Genomic DNA, 15,686 nt, shown 5'->3' with positions numbered 1-15,686 from the left:
CTGCACAGAGGCAGGGCCTGGGGGTGTGGGCGTGCTGACTGATCTGCTTGGGGATCCTGGCTCTTATCCTTAATCCATGGCTTCTGTCTGGCCTGTAGCAGATGGAATCCCCTGCAGGATGCTCAGGCCAGTTGCTCTAGTTTTTAGAACAAGGTAGAGACCAAAATACATAAATAAAATCCAGGCAGGGAGCCTATCTTTGCAACGAGCAAAAGGTTGACATTTCTGGGAGAGTAAGCTTTTCCCGATGGTAAGAGCTCTCTTTCTAAAGATAAATCCTTTTCTAATTTGACAATCTCTCAGCTTTCAAGAGGAGATTAGATGGCTAAAGTGGATGAAGAAATAAATTAAGATGTATCTAAGGCACTTCACAGCTATGGTAAGCAATTTACTTGTTCTCATGGTTCGATCTTAGCTACCCAGCGACCTGCCTGAATTTAGCAAGTGATGAGCCCAACTCTTGGCCCTGATTATTATAAACCGATGGACCACCACTGATGTGATCTGTTCTGGTTTTTGTGTTTGTAATAGGATAGGAAATGACCCACGTTTATTGCTGCAGTTAGTGAGGATTCAAGTTTTTCACCAAGGTAGCTGCTTTTGAAAAAAATGGTTATTATTTTTATGATTGGAAAATATTTGCTGTTGAGGGGGATTTGGGAAGTGGGAAGCCTGAGACAGAGCTCTTCGTTTGTGCTACTAAGGCGCTTTCTGGAAAGCTCATTGCAATCGACAGCCAGTGATGACCGCAAGAGCGGTCCCCTTGCATCCCCATGTTCACACCCACGGCTTAAAGAGGCAAAACCACACTCTGCTGAACCGCCCAGGTCCCAGTTCTGTCAGGACTCTCTTCTTCCCACCCCTTCCTTCCCCACAGCACTCACCTCAAAAAACCATTCACTGACCCCAATGGTGGATCTGTTTGAAATACTGTAAAACTGGGAACTATTTGAGCTCCAGCATGACACCATAGGTGCAAAATTCCATATCTGACTTTATGTGTGGCAGGATGCAGTAAAAAAAAAAAATAATGCAAGAATGCTAAGAATATTGTATGAAATTGCCTTTAGGCTGTGTGTGTAAGGTGCATGTAACTGGGTTTTAGGCGTAGGTTTCCTTCCAAAGACGTCTTATTATTTATATGAAAATATTAAAACATCTGGAAAAGCTGACATGCTATTATCATTATTACTTTGGGTTTTCGAAACAAGGCTTTTCTATGTAGCTTTGGCTGTCCTTGAGTTCACTCTATTGACCAAGCTGCCCTCAAACTCAAATCTACCTGCCTCTGCCTCCTAAGTACTGGGATTAAAGGCGTGTACCACCATCACCCAGCTTCTTAAATAGTTCTTATCTCAAGCATTATGGACAAGGGGTATTCTTCAGCTTCTGTTTACATTAATTTCTTAAAGGCAAAACACTGTTGCCTTCCGCTGACTTCAGGAGGCTGGCCCTGAAGACTCCTTGCGATGAGTGCTCCAAAGACTCCCGTCTGCTGAGCTCTCCCTGCCCTCTCTCGTCTTGCTGACAAATGTCAGCAAGGTGTAGTAGATGAGCACAGGTCAGATGAGCACAGAGGCAGACTCAGAGTGAGGATTTAGAAAACATCTCTTCCTGCCCCACACGAACAGTCAGGCCATGAGGCTCACAAATGGGGGTCTGGGACGGCCTTCCCAGGGACTGTATGGGAAGCAGGAGTTGCTGAACCCACCCCCCTCTGGAAATCTCTCCTGCTGCATCGGTTATCTGCTCCTTCTGCCTGAGAGCCATTTGAACCCAGCTCTCTGTATCCTCTTTGCCAGATCACACCATGCACACTAGCTCTCTCGGCTCTGGTTCTGGCTCCTCCATTCCTGATACTTTTAATTGCCTGTTTTGGTTTTCCCAGTGGAGGGCCCCATTCAGATGCTTTCTATCTGGGGCTCAGCCTCCCTAAATTTTTTTTTGTCTGTTTCTATTCCTGTACTTTTCAAGACATTTATAAAATAAAAGGCAGAACCCGGAGGATGGCATGCCACTCGAAATGAGCCAGACACAGAGAAATGCTGCACGACCTCACTTCAGTGTGGAATCTGAAATCTGAAAAGCTGGACTTGCAGAATGTGGTTACCAGGGCCCAGGGTCAGCGAGATTCGGGAGATCTTTCTCAAAAGAAACAAATTTTCAGTTAGGAAGAAAAAATTCAAAAGATACACTGTGCAATGGTATGGTGACTATTGTCGGTAACTATTTCATTCATGGACATCCTGGGGATAGATTTAAATTTTCTTACCCCCCAAATAAAGTTCGTGAAATTGCATATATTAATTAGCTTTTATCAGACATTCCACAATGTGTGCAGAATTAACTTTTTCTCCTTTTTTATTGAACACAAAATTTTCCATGCAATATATTCTAATTATGGCTCCCCGTCCCTGATTCCTCCCAGATCCTGGCTACCTCCCCATTCACACAGTTCTATACCCTTTTCTTTCTCTTTCTTCAGGAAAAAACCAGACATCCAAAAAAACAAAAACAAAAACGAAAACAAAACAGAACCCAAACAAACGAAAATAAAATAAAAAAATCAGAATGGGACAAAACAAACAAACAAACAAACAGAAAAAATACCAAAGGGGAAAATAAAACATAAGAACACATACAGGTGCAAACACACACACACATTCGAACACACAAAAATCTCATAAAAATACCAAATCAGAACCCTTGTGAGCTAAAAAGAGTCCAGACAAAGCAATATGAGATAATATAAGACAAAAACTTCTCCAAATAGCATTGAGCTCTTTTTGTACTGGCCGTCTACTGCTGGGCATAGGGTCTACCCTTAAGCGTGTTTTGTATACTTAGAGACACTTCATTGGAGAAAAATAATTTTTTTTTGTTGTTGTTGTGAATGATTATCAATTGGAGATAGTTTCTGGGTTAGGGCTTGTGTCCATGTCCCCTCTCAGTACTGGTACTCCATCTGGTTTAGGTAAAGGCCATGACCTTGCTACACAGTCTATGAGTTCATATGTTCATATTTAGAAGGCCTTGTTTCCTTTGTGACTTCCTTCCTCTTTAGATCTTATAATCTTTCTACCCCTCTTCTGCAGAATTCCCTGAGCCCTGAGGGGAGGGATTAGATGAAGACATCCTATTTAAGACTTAGTGTTTCAAGAAATCTTGCTCTCTGAACATTCCAGTTACGGGTCTCTGTGTTTGTTTCCATTTATTCAAGGGGGATCTTTCTCTGATGATGGCTGAGCAAGACCCTGGTCTATGAATATAGCAGAATGCTGTTAGGAGTCACTTTATCACTACATTTCTTTATCAGAACAGTAGGATTAGGTTTTCCTCTAAGTCCGTGAGCTATCTAATCTCAGGTTCTTGGCTACCTGAGCAGTGTCAGGGAGTCCTATATTATGGAGTGGGCCTTCAAAGCAACCAGATAATGGTTGTGCCACTATTGCACTAGCATATCTTGAAGGAAGGTCACCATTGTAGATCAAAGGTTTGGCGTTTACTTTTCTTCTCTGTTATCATGCAGTGTAACTTCCAGTACCATGAACACTAGTCAGTAGAGGTGAAGGCTCTATGTAAGTATCATCCTGACTTCTCAATGTTCAATGAATTATGTAGGCATTGCATGGAGCAATAGTGCCTTACCATAAGTTTGTTGGGTGAGGAAAAAAAAAAACAGCCTTGAATTGTTTGGGAGGTTTCCATGGGACACTTTTGGCCAAAAACTCATTTTGATTTAACATGTTCCTGGCACTGGAAGCTTTATTTGGTAATGAGAGATACCTAGCTGGCATTGTTTCCCGTGTTATTTGGAGAGTCTATTTAAATTTCTTCCGTATATACTTCTACTGTGGTAGGTTTCCGTATGACCCCTCAAATGGCCCTTAGTTTTAGCTGTTCCTCCCTATATTTCATCCCTCACTAATTTTTCTCTCCCTCTATCAGCTTAATTCTCCCATTAGTTAGCTTTATCTGACAGTTACACAATGTATACAGATTTTAAAAGAACATACGTGGAAAACACAATGTCCATTAGTCAATTAAAAAAATAAAGAGCTCAAGAAAAGATGCCTTTTGGACAGGCTTTGAGTCAGAGCTGGTATTCATAAGTGACAGTTTGAATAAGAATGCCCCCCATAGGCTCACGTATTTTAATGCTTAGTTATTAGGGAGTGGCAACATTTGAGAAGGATTAGGAGGTGTGGTTTTATTGGAGGAAGTGTGTCTCTGGAAGTTGGCAGGTCCAGTGTCTTTCTCTTCTTGTTGCCTGTGGATCCAGTTATAGAACTCTCAGCTGCTTTTCCAGCACCATGTCTGCCTGTGTGGTACCATGTTCCCTGCCATGATGATGATGGACGAAACCTTTGAAACTATAAGAAAGTGAGTAAGCAGCAATCCTCCATGGCTTCAGCATTAGCCTTGCCTCCAGGTTCCTCTCACATTTGCATTTCTGCCCTGACTTTCCTTAATAATGTATTGTTACCTAGACGTGTAAGCTCAAATCCTTTTCTCCCCAACTAGCTTTGGTCATGGTATTTCATCGTAGCAATAATAACCCTAACTGGGACATCATGTATTCAGGTATAACCAAGAGAGGTGAGCTTTGGCTCATCCCATTTGATAAATATCTATGGAGTGGTATCTGAGCTTGCTGCTGTTCATGAGACACACATTGGTGGCTGAGACTTTTATCTTCTCTGTTTTATGCATGAAGAAACCAAATTGTTGCTTTAACATCACACTGCCAATTTGCTCATCAGTTCTGAAGAGTAGACTTTCTATGTTTTTTTTTTTTGACGAAGTCCCGAAAAAGAAATGAATGCTACTCCCACAGAACTGAGAAGCCAAGCCACACCTTGCCAGACACAGTTGGTGAGTGGTTGAGTTTGACCCAGACTGATTTCCCATCTCATGGTTTCTTCTCTTAAGGGAGCATGTCTTTGTGGAAGCACTCCGGAGATGACCAAGAAGAGATTAGCTTGGAAAAGGTTGGGTTGGGCAGTTTGCAAATGCCAAATTATTCATCTCCCTAAGGCACAACTTTAAGCTTGGTTCTTACATTTTATCTGTGCGTCCTCATGTCTCTAGCAAGTCATCTCTCTCATCTAGATAGCACCGGGGACAGTCCTTAGGACTGCTGTATAGAGAGGTGCCTTGCAGAGATCCATAGGGAAAATGTGTTGGTCTGTATGCCAGCCCACTGAAAGATGCTTTAAATCCTGGAGCAATATTTTCTGATGGTAACCTTGCATTCCTCAATATGGGAAGTTATCCTGGGGTTAAACTTCAGAGTGGATAATTGCGTCCTACCATTGCTTTTGGTACTAAATTGCCATTCTTTCTTTGCCACACTCATTAAATTACCAAAGTTCTATTAAGATTTGCATGCAATCTTCCATCCCCAGGACCCATCTGTTCTTGCTATTTATTCTCCAGGGAAGTCACGAATCTGTCATTTGTGAATTTACAGTTTTTCATATCTGTGATGCCAATGGTGTTTCCTCTGCCAGGCTGCCACGCACGACTCCCCACGCAGGTCTCTTGGGAGAATTGTGAAACTAATGGCATCTTTTCCCCTAGTAAGTGAGAAACCCTCAACTAAGTGTGAGGCACAGCACTAAGTCCGAGAGAGAGAGAGAGAGAGAGAGAGAGAGAGAGAGAGAGAAAGAGAAAGAGAGAGAGAGAGGATGGGCGGTCTGTGGGAAATTCACCAGACAGATTTTCATATCCACCAAAGGACCAAGGGCCAAGGGCGTCCTTATAATTCATACTGTCACAGCATGGATCTGAAGCGAATCCCACAGGCTCATGTTTTGAACTTGTTTCTAGCTGGTGATTCTATTATGGGAGGCTGTCAAATCTTTAGGAGGTGAGACCATACTGGTGGAAATGGGCCACTAGGGGAGGGGCTTTGAAGACTGTGGCTTTGGGTGGGAAAGATGGTGCAGTAGTTAAGAGTACTTGCTGCACAAGCATGGGGACCAGAGTTTGAGTCCAGCTTTTACACAACAAGCCTGCAGACCTACAAATGCCTGCAGCTGATGCTCTGACGGAGACAGAGCTAGGAACATCACTTGGTGTTTCTGGCTTCCAGCACAGTAGAGAAAATGTGAGTACTAGGTTCAGGGAGAAACTCTACTGCAAAGGAATAAGTAGAGAATAATGGAGGAAGACACATGATGTCATCTTCTGGCCTCCATGTGTGCACATAGGCATGTTTATTTATGTGTGCACATATATGTGCATACACATGTACACAGATACACAGACATACATAGAAATAAACGAATGTTGAAAAAATATATAGGCCTGCAGAGATAGCTCAGCAGTAAGACCACTGGCTGCTCTTCCAGAGGACCTGGGTTCCCCTCCCTGTTACTTAAACGGCAGCTCACAAACACCTGTAACTCCAGCTCAAAAGGATCTGATACTCTTTTCCGGGCTCTGAAGCCACTGTGCTCATGTGTTACACAGATAAAGATACATTAGACATAAAGAAAAATTATAGCTTTGCCTCTGGTTCCAGGGTCACATTCTACTTCTGGTTGATCCATTCAGGGGTGGTTCTGCCACACACTCCTGCCACCACGAACACTCCCATGTTCATGGAAGTACTGAAATCTTCTGAAACCGTGACCTAGAACAAACCATTCCCTTGTTAAGCCATGGGCTGAAGAACTCTTTTCTTCTTAAAGTTGTTCTCTCAGATATTTTTCACAGTGGGTCAAAAACAATTAACACACACATGAAAGCTTTCTGTCCTCAGAAAATGCCTCTTCCCTTAAAATTTTTATTCAAAGGAGAGTGCATTCCTTTGCTATGTCTGCCACAGGACAAAAGCCAGAGACTGGGGAGCTGAAACAATAGAAGTTCATTTTGTCATAAGACCTGTTTGTAGTTTGTAGGTGGCCATGCTCTCCTTCTGTCTTTTTGTAGTTTTCCTTTTCTGTGCTTGTGTTTTAACTTTCTTTTCTTTTTTTTTCCTTTTTATTAATTTTTTTTTTTACTTATTACAGTTTATTCACTTTTTATCCCAGCTGTAGTCCTGTCCCTCATCCCCTCCCAATCCCACCCTTTCTTCTTCTTCTTTTCCCATTTACCTCCCCAAGTCCATTCCACCCACCCCCCGCATCTGACCCTAGTCTATCAGGTCTCATCAGGACTTGGCTGCATTGTGTTTCTCTGTGGTCTAGTAATACTTCCTCCTCCTCAGGGGAAGGTGATCAAAGAGCCAGCAACTGAGTTCATATCAGAGACAGCCCCTGTTCCCCTTACTAGGGAACCCACTTGGAGACTGAGCTGCCATGGGCTACATCTGTACAGGGGGTCTATGCCCTCTCCATGCATGGTCCTTACATGCTGGAGAGGATGTGAAAAAAGGAGAACCCTCCTTCATTGCTGGTGGGAATGTAAACTTGTATAACCACTTTGGAAATCAATTTGGCTCTTTCTCAGAGCCAAATTAGGAATAGTGCTACCTCAAGATACAGCTATACCACTTCTAGGCATATATCCAAAAATGCTCAAGTATACGATAAGGATATTTGCTCAACCATGTTCGTAGCAGCTTTATTCATAATGGCCAGAATCCGGAAACAACTCAGATGATCTTCAACTGAGAAATGCATACAGAATTTGTGATACATTTACACAATGGAATACTACTCAGCAATTAAAAACAAGGAAATCATTAAATTTACAGGGAAATGGTGGGATCTAGAAAAGATCTCCCTGAGTGAGGTATCCCAGAAGCAGAAAGACACACATGGGGTATACTCACTTATAAGTGGATATTGGACATATAATATAGGATAAACTTTCTCTTGAGCAGGTGGTAGCCATGGGACTACAGCCATGGCAGTCTCATTTTGACTTCATTATTCCTTTACAGGGCCTTTCTCCAAATAACATCCCTTTCTGGAGTGAAGGTGGGTTAGGAATTCAATATGGAATTGAGAGAGGATACAGTGAATGTAAGAGTGAAGGAATATGCATCTCAGAGGTTTCGTTTTGGGCCAGGCACTGAACTTGACTTAACATCCATTTCCTTGTTTTCTGAAAAACATCTCATGGGCCTTACAAAACTGATCCTAGATGACATTTGTGTAATTATTATTATATCAGTACAAGGGTTAAGGCTTATGTTAAGATTTCAGGAGTTTAAGGTATGGGCATAAAGCACCAAGTGGAGAAATAAAGTCATCTTGAAGAGGAAAGGCTCCCAGCCTGGTTGTGGTCAAATGTAACTGAGATGAATATATTATAAACAACAATGGTAACAATAGCGGTGATGGTGGGTGTGTGGAGAGTGCTTCCTTTGCTTGGCCTCTGATCAAAAAGGATGAAATGCATTGCTTATTCATAGTCAGAACTCTAAAGGACACATCCAGTCCTCTAAAGAGGTTGGTAAGCCTTGTCATCTTATGAAACAGACTTTCTCAGAAGGCATCATTGACCATGTTTTCTAAATGCTACCTAAGGAAGAGCAGCTTTTTGCCAGGTAGGTCAGAAGCGAGTTTCCCTTAGCGATGCAGTGCTATTGTGGGCCTAAGGGCAGTTAGCACTCGGCTGGAGACCAGCAGTCAGCTTTAGTTCTGTGACCTTCATCTCCCTTCCTTGTAGGGATTTGATCCCTATGTCAGCACAGTGAATGGCAGAGGCAGAGCTTGGTCATGGCCAGATGAGGATTCCACTCTTCATGTACATCTGTTTTAGTGAAGAGGTGGGTGGCATTCTAGTCACGTCCCCATCTAGAAAGCTTACATGATGAGAAAGTTTCCTGTGTTTTACAGGGACGGTGAACCAGGTTTTGTGCCTGTGTGGTGGTTTGAACGACAATGTCCCCCAATAGACTCATAGGGAGAGGCATTATTGACGGTGTGGCCTTGTTGGAGGAAGCATGTCACTGGGGGTGGGCTTTGAGGGCTCAGATGCTCAAGCCAGGCTTAGTGGCTCACTCTCTTCCTGCTCCCTATTGATCCAGATGTAGAACTCTCACCTATCTCTCCAACACCATGTCTGCCTGCATGTCTCCATGCTTCCTGCCAGGACCATAATGGATGAAACCTCCGGTTTATAAGTCAGCCCCAATTGTTTTTCTTTTATAAGAGTTGCCGTGGTCATGGGGTCTCCTCACAGCAATAGAAACCTTAACTAAGGCAGCCTGACTCAGGGCAAGTGCTAAAATCCAGCCCAGAAGTGCTTGTGTCCTGTTGCTACTGCGACAAATCACTAGATCCTTGGTAAAAAAAAAAATCTTGGAAAAAGTTCCTCTGATGATTCTGGAGGGCAGGCACTCAACATGAATATCACAGGCAAAAATCAAGGTGCTAGGAGTGTTGTGTTCCTTTTAGAGGCTTTGGAGAGGAAATTTAGTCTCCTGCCTTGGTCAGCTTCTTGAGGCCAGCTGCATTCCTAGGCTTCAAATCCAGAAGTCTTAACATTTTTTTATTCTTTCTTGGACTCCAGCCCTCCTGCCTCCCTCCTTTCACTGACAAGGATTCTGTGGTTGCATATCACCCTCCTGGAAGGCCCAGAATAACTTCTTCATCCTTAATTATGTCTGCAGAGCACATTTACCATGTTAGGTACATATTTATAGATTGTGGGGGTTTAGATGTAGATATATTTGGGGAGCTACCATCATGACCACTATCACTGCTTGTTTAGATCAGCTTCATCAATCAAAAACTCTCAGTGACTAAACCCAACAAAGATAACAGAAAAAGAAACTTGGGGGGGGGCAGTGACGTCTTATAGTCAGATGCAAAGAATCTTCAACGAATGCCAGCATGCCGAATAAAGAAGGAACAAACAAAAAAAATGCTCGGCAGCATGACCAAATGACACTTGCTCCAGAAGTGAAAATATTTTTTGACACTGAAAATTAGATCGATGTGATAGAACGCACTGGTAGAATGAAGAATCAAGAACCCACATGATCATCTCAATCAATATAGAAAAAAAATCTTGTTGATCGAATTTGAAACTTTTTTGTGTTAAATATATGGGACTGAGGTCTCGAAGGGGAGCCCATTAATCTACTCAAGGGTCTGAGATGAATCCACAGTGAGTGTACCACAGCTAGTGTTGGAAGACTGAATTCCTTTGAAACCAGGAGCAAGACAAGGATGCCTGCTAGTTGTGCTCCTATTCATCATTGCAGGGCACATAACATGGGCTCTGGACTCAAAGGACTTGACTCAAATGCTAGTTCTGTCAATCATTAGCTGAATTGTTTTGGCCAACTTACTTAACCTCCCTGAGCTTTCTCCAGATCTCTGTTTTCCTTCAAACAAAGAAATGATGACCCTGTCTCCATTGGAGAGTTTGTGTGAGGCCTACATAAATGTCAGGTTTCCGGCACTGAGCCTGACATGTGGCAAGTACTCAGAAGATTTTTCTTTCCTCTTTTGCTTGGTGGTAATTTATAAAGAAAAGGGAAAGATGCGGGTGAGCCGGGGGAAGGAGGGAGAAAGGTGGATTGAAACAGTTCTAAGATATTCTAAGGAACAGAGAAGCTTGTCTGGAAAACAGATCAGCAGAATCCTTTGTGCATTGTTCCAGAGCCAGCTCATTTTGCCATGCCCTGGGTGTGAGGGTGCCAAGAGAGCATCCTGTTCTCCACACCCACGCATCGACAGTGCTTCCTCTGAGGCTGGCTCAGCCCAGGAGCTGGTTAGAAAGCAGGTTGTCCACCCTCCCTTGAGTCTGCTCATTTTGTGGATCACATAAGTCCTTGGGAAAGGAAAGGAGTGCCTGAGGCTCATCCCACCAGGGGGTTTATGTTCAAGGCTCTCAGAAGCCTGTCTGTGGAGATGCAGAGGAAGGGGTGAGGCATTTGTCAGAGGGGTTCTTCGGGCTCAAGCATACTGCCTCCATAGGCGGAGCTCAGGTGTATCCTATGTATATTGAGCACAGAAGTCGCAAGCACTCATCATTGTTGATGCTGCAAAGCTGTCAGGCTCGGAAGTAGGTCTCTGAGCTTTTCCTTTTCTAATCATTAGCATTAAAGTGGGACACATTTTTATGGACTGCTGAGAGACTCAGAAGAAGATGGTGAATTGTGGCATTCAGTGCACCCCAAGATGCATGAGCCCGTCCCACTGGAAGAAAGAAGGCACATCCGGGAGAGTTCTTGTCTGCGTTGCGTTCACTCCTGCCTAGCCCAGCCCCAGAATTCAAATCAAATCTGGCATCATGGAGACATGGCATTCACACTCTCCGGGGATGAATCCCATCAACAGCCCCACTTAGTGTCTGGCTGAAATTTCCAGCCTTTCTCAGGAACGGCTTCTGTCTCTTCCACAGTGAGTCACCCTGAGGCCGTTCTTAGAGAAAGTGGGATGGGAGAGCAGGAGGAAGTGTCAGAATGCGAAGGCTGTTCTGCTCTTTCCTTTAAAATTGACTCCACAGCTTGTAGGGGTGAATTTTCTGCAAAGTCTGAGAAGGAAAGCAAATGAGCTAGGACTCTCCAGGATCTGTAGCCTGCTTCTTCTGGAAGCTGAGATTCCTGCCTTTCCATGTACAAGCCTATTATCCTGCCAATTTGATCTATGGGAGCGTTACCCCAGGGTCCATGTATGTATGTAGGATTCTGGGGATCAAGTCATTTCAACTACTGGTCAGCATGCCCTGGAGCTTTGTCACTGTAACATGAGAATGCTCTTCCCCAGCCTTTGCTTTCTGACCTGTGAAATAGAGAAATGAATGGTGTGGCCTAGGGAAGGTTGAGTGGGATGGTTAAGAGCTTACTTATCCCAGGGCCTGATGCTCAGGAAGGGTTCAGCAAAGGGAGCTCATGCTAACACCCTCATTCTAAGAAGATGCCCGGGAGCAGGGCAAGGTAGATGGCTTATAAGGAAAGGGACTGCAGGTCTGAACCATATGGGCAGCTGCTGCCAGTGTGCAGATAAGCCTGGCCAAGGCCCAAACCTGGGCAGCAGTGTGGGAAGAAGGAGGGCCAACAATGACCAACGCTGGTACAATGGATGGACCGGATGGACTAGACTTGGCAAGTGTGGAGAACAGGTGGAGGAAAGCAGCAGGACTCAACCAGCAGAAGATCTCAGGCTAGCGCAGTAGGGAAGATGGGTAAGGAATTCCATGTTGGGATTTCACTGGCAAAATGGTCACCTGAATGGAGTCTGGTGCAAATTCATGTATGTGATCAAGGTGTGAGTAATAGGCTAGAACTGACGGTCTGGCTGAAATCACCCAGACAGACAGAGCAGAGGCAGAAGAGAGAAGCACTGCACATAACAATAAAGACACAGATTGAGAGAAAGAAGTACTCAAGAGGGAGGAAGAGGAGGGTGAGGGGAGAGCTGATGATGCAATCACCAAAGAAGAAACACAACCAAGAAGAGGTCAAGGATGCTGGTTTCAAAAGGAAGCTCCAAATGCTATTTAGGACATGCCTAGTGACTCTCTAGGACATTCTGTCAGCACTGCAGAGTGTAGAAACAAGAGCCAAACCATCATGGGTGCACAATGAGGATGTGGGGCAACAGATCTATGGCCCTGATGCTCTTGTGATATCCAGTGATGAACAGAAGGGGCCTATAGAATATACACTGAGGTTGAGGACAAGGTTGGCAGGATGTGTGATATTGGAGCATTCTACAGGACAAAAGGTTAGAGGAGAAAAGGCTTGAAGATGCGAAGGGAAGAGATGGAGGAGATTGCTTAGGAGGGGGTGGAGCTGAGAGCCACAGGTAGGGAGGAGCTTAACCTTAGAAACACAGCCACAGGGGAGGAGACTAGAGTGAAGGGATATGTGATCCCAGAACAGGTGTTTAGTAAACTAAGGGGTGAGTTCAGGAAGTCAGGGAAGGGATTAGAAGTGGGGTGAGACTCATTTGAAAGGATTGAAACAGTTCTCCTGGGGAATAAAACTAGGGACTATATAGGGTAATCAGGATTGGGGTTCAATTGATTCACACACTGGTAGAGGTTGAGTACAAGTGTTTATACGTACACATGTGTAATCTCTGTGCTCCTCTCTCTCTCTCTCTCTCTCTCTCTCTCTCTCTGTGTGTGTGTGTGTGGTTTGTATTTCCCATGAGTGTTTAGCAGTCCAGGCAATGGGTAGAAAAGAAAAAAGATGTACTAGCTTTCTCGATAATGGAAACTTGACAGACAACTTAAGGAAGTGTGAATCCTGGCTTATAGTTTAGAAGCAGCCCACAACCGTGAGGAAGGCAGAGCTGTGGCTCAGGACTCTACAGTACATCATGCTGGGGAAGTTAGGGCTCCTGGAAGCGTTTCCATGACTACAGGATCCTCACAGTCAAGGAGCAAGCATCTGCAGGAACCAAGCCCAGGCTATAACTCAGAAGACCTTCCTCCCCCTGAGCAATCTACTCCTTCAGGTGAGGCCCCGCATCTTTTTTTCCCCTCTGCATTTTCCTCCCTTGCCTCCTCCCAGTCCTACCCACTGTCCCTCTTCTCCCCCTATGTCCTTTCCCTAGTCTCCTGATAGGGTAGGATCTCCTCCCCTTCTATCTGACCCTAGCACATCAGGTCTCATCAAGGCTGGCTGCATCATCTTCCTTTGTGGCCTGGCAAGGCTGCACCACCCAGGGGGAAGTGATCAAAGAGCCAGCCACTGAGTTGACATCAGAGATAGCCCCTGCACCGATTACTAGGGAACCCACTTGGAAACTGAGCAGTCTATGAGGTCTTGCATCTTAACGGTTCCACAACCTCTCCAAAAAGCAAAACCAACCGGGGACAAAGAGTTCAAAACCATGAGCCTGTGAGGACATTTCAGACTAAACCACAAGGGAGTAATGGGCATTTAGAAACTATACCTGCTCGTTCTTCATGGGGACTGGTGCCATTTTACTTCAGTCTAGTGCATAAGGAATAGATAAGACAAAAGGCTTTGAGAGATCTGAATTGTCTCCATTGGCTTCCTTGATCCTGTTACAGCCTTCAGGAGATGTCCCACTGCCTTTCGCAATTTCGGGCTAGAGAAAACAGGTCAAAAGGCTAAGTGAACAACATCACACGCAGAGGAAGAGGTGGAGGCAGAGATGCACAGTGCATTTGTAAGAATTAGGATTTTTATTCTTTGCCTACATCTCGTGCCCACAGTCCAGATTTGGTCTCAGGCCTAGTTAGACATTAAAGGGCAGCATTTCCTTTTGTGTCAGATGGATCAGTGAGGTTAAAAAAAAAAAAAGAAAAAAAAAAAAGAAAAGAAAAAAAAATGGAGCTACCACTTGTCTGTTCCACTACTTGGAGATAATATGTGTGGAAACTTTTTCTTTTTTTGAGCTGTCTGCTTAAATGCACGGGAATTGACAAATTCTAATGATAGTCTATTTTGGAGGGAGTGTTAAATTATTCAGAGGCAGGCACAAATAGACTGTCTCCAGCAGCCTTGACTTCCTGCTTGAACTTGCAGATGTCAATTTGTTGGATTTTTCTGAGGGTCTGCAGATGAGGCTCTGGCCAGGGAGGAGGCAGGCAACTGGGCTTCCATCCAGAACCCCAGAAGTGAGCCCCGTGTGGCTGCTGTCTGGAGTCTGCAACTCTAAACCGCCAACCCCACTCCACCACATTTCTAGTCTCTAAACTGCAGGGTCACCTGGCATCATTTGATGTCATGGCAACAAAGTTCCTGATATTAGGCTTCTGGTTGCTTTTGTCATCTCTGCATGGGTGTCGGGGAACCTCCTGGGCATCTGGACCACAGGCACCAGGATCCAGGCAATGGTGAGCAGATACGGTTTAGAATTCTCTGACTCTACAATGCCCACATGTGCAGGAGAGGATATTTACAGCATAGTTTAAAACGTGAGGCTTGTTGATGTCCCTTAAAATGCGAGCCCTCCGATAACTGTCTCTTCCTTTCCATTGCTCATCCTCTGCTATTCCAGAAACCTTTGTTCCTGAGAGGAACTGGCAAAGATCCTGGGTATATTAAGAATGTTCTCTGATTTTTGGCCCTTTCTGTGGAAATGCCTTGAGAGACAGACAGAGCAATGAGATACTGTAATGTAAAATGGTTATTTAGTTTATGAACCAAACCAGAGTGAAAGGGAGTGTTCTTCAATCATAGTTTTATGATGGCAGGCACTATCCAGAGTAACCTGGGAGGATGGCCACGCTGGAAAGAAGAGACTGTTTTCAGCATTGGTACAAAGACCCTGTCTTCTCACCGTGAAGCCGAAACCTGCTTCTAACAGGCAGATTGGCGGAGTGTCCATCATGTGCCAGGCTCAATTCCTAGTGCATCGATTGTGATCTTCAACTTGACAGGGCATAGAATCACCTCAGAGACTAGCCCTGGGCGTATCTGAGGGAGTTTCTAGATTGGGTTAGTTGAGGCAGGGAGACCTAGCCTAAATGCAAGTAAACTGAGCACCGAGTCATCTTTGCCTGCCTCTGACTCAGGATGTGATGTGATTGATTAGCTGCCCTCCGCTCCTGCCTCTGTGACTTCCCTGCTGGGCTGGACTGTGTGGCCTTGAAGTATAGGGCAAAGTAAACCCTCCTTTCCCTTGGTTGCTTTTGTCAGCAGCAAGAAAAAACCCACATATATATTTTTTTCTTTTAAAAAATTCAAATGAAATTGACAGCAATAACAAGCCTGTTGTTCAACAGATAAGACCGAACACTTCCTGTTCTTGGTGCCTGTCCCTCTCATACTGTTCTTTCTATCCCAGATGTAG

At 44.4% G+C, this 15,686-nt stretch overlaps 1 protein-coding gene across 13 annotated transcripts in view; it reads left to right on the top strand.

Moving 5' to 3' along the window:
- The window catches only part of Sv2b (synaptic vesicle glycoprotein 2B), a 169,298-nt gene that overhangs the window by 14,981 nt on the left and 138,631 nt on the right, over positions 1-15,686 (top strand). Inside the window, exon 1 of one of the 13 annotated variants that reach the window (XM_060367362.1) lies at positions 356-379. The exons of 9 other annotated variants lie outside the window; for them this stretch is intronic. The gene's annotated coding sequence lies outside the window, so the exon portion shown is untranslated. Of the gene's footprint in view, positions 1-355; positions 380-13,173; positions 13,377-15,686 lie in introns of those variants that run through there. 3 more of the 13 variants (XM_060367368.1, XM_060367366.1, XM_060367361.1) reach the window with 3 other exon arrangements.

The sequence above is a fragment of the Meriones unguiculatus genome, chromosome 14 (genome assembly GCF_030254825.1).
Source record: "Meriones unguiculatus strain TT.TT164.6M chromosome 14, Bangor_MerUng_6.1, whole genome shotgun sequence".
Lineage (NCBI taxonomy): Eukaryota > Metazoa > Chordata > Mammalia > Rodentia > Muridae > Meriones > Meriones unguiculatus.
The sequence above is the reverse complement of the archived record's forward strand: the minus strand, read 5'-3'. Positions and strand labels throughout refer to the sequence as shown.